Here is a 747-nt window from a genome sequence, read left to right on the forward strand (position 1 = left end):
ACTGATAGCTGAGCACGCACGCGCATTTACATAGCTTGTGCAAATATGCTACATATCCGTCAGTATTGCGAAATGACGGATCCCTCAGTGGGCTTTATAAATAGAATCTCATAAGTGCAAATGTTAAACAAAACTTTAAAATAACGATATTTTACAAAGAAAAGAAGGATAGAAGAGAGAAAAAAACGTAAATAAATATTTTCTGTCTTTTTAACTCCATTCATCCAGCATTCATCCTTTCCAATACATCCTTGAACACTTAAAACTGTGTTTCCTCGAGAGAATAACAAGTGAGAACAGTTACGGGTATCTCGGAAGTATAGCAGCCCCCGTGTTCTTCCCTCGGCTATTAAGTAATAACCTGAGTAATTGTTCACCACGAGAAACATCTGGTCCAGACTGAGGGCTGTTGACCGAGGGGAGAGGAATCGCGAGGGAAACTCGTCCTTGCTTGTAGGAAGGCATAAGGCTCAAGATCCTCTGCGACTTCCTGGTGATGTGGCGCCCGTGTTGTGGGAAAAGGACTGCTCGGGTTCCTAAGAATTAGAGTTATTTTCCCATACAAGGAGGAATACGTTCGGTACCGCAACAGGTGATGGTAGGTAGAGCAGAGGGTAAAAATAAAAACATTTTTGCGTGTCGGTACGAAAAGCAAAATACTCGAAGGGGGTTAGCAACAGCTGCAATTGCAAAGGGAGAAAAACGGATTTAATTGAAGGGATAGGAAAGATGTCCGAGTTCATCTCA

Source organism: Penaeus monodon, chromosome 25, assembly GCF_015228065.2.
Source record: "Penaeus monodon isolate SGIC_2016 chromosome 25, NSTDA_Pmon_1, whole genome shotgun sequence".
Classification (NCBI taxonomy): Eukaryota; Metazoa; Arthropoda; class Malacostraca; order Decapoda; family Penaeidae; genus Penaeus; species Penaeus monodon.